The 377-nt window shown below is 71.9% G+C and overlaps 1 protein-coding gene across 1 annotated transcript in view; it reads left to right on the forward strand.

Annotated features, from left to right (window-relative positions):
* The window catches only part of RGS20 (regulator of G-protein signaling 20), a 29,540-nt gene that overhangs the window by 811 nt on the left and 28,352 nt on the right, over window positions 1–377 (forward strand). The gene's annotated exons all lie outside the window — the stretch shown is intronic.

A 377-nucleotide genomic window follows, 5' to 3' on the forward strand; every position in this document is an offset into this window, starting at 1 on the left:
GGCCCCCCCCCCCGCCACGGAGCCCCGGGGGTCTAACGCTGTGTTGGCCCTGAAGCTCTTGAAACCTAATGGACAGAACTGTTGGCACCCTTCGCCCGCGCGGAGGGGGTGGAGGCGGCGCGGAGGGTGTTTTACTTGCAGGAACCGCGCGGTTAGTAGCCCGCGCTCTTCGGGCTGCGCTCGGAAGTTGGAACGAGTCTGGCGCCCCGGTTGCGGAGATCTGAGCGGGCCCGGGGCTGGAGTGGACCTCTGGGGCGGCGGCGCGAGGCAGGGAGTGGGCTTTGGGGGGTCGGTGGGCGCCGCGACTCCCCTCCTCGGATTGTGGGGGAGTGGGCAAGGGAGGGGTCGCGGAGGAGGCGGGGCGCCGGCGGGGCTGG

The sequence above is a fragment of the Bison bison genome, unplaced genomic scaffold, assembly GCF_000754665.1.
Source record: "Bison bison bison isolate TAMUID 2011002044 unplaced genomic scaffold, Bison_UMD1.0 scf7180017864108, whole genome shotgun sequence".
Lineage (NCBI taxonomy): Eukaryota > Metazoa > Chordata > Mammalia > Artiodactyla > Bovidae > Bison > Bison bison.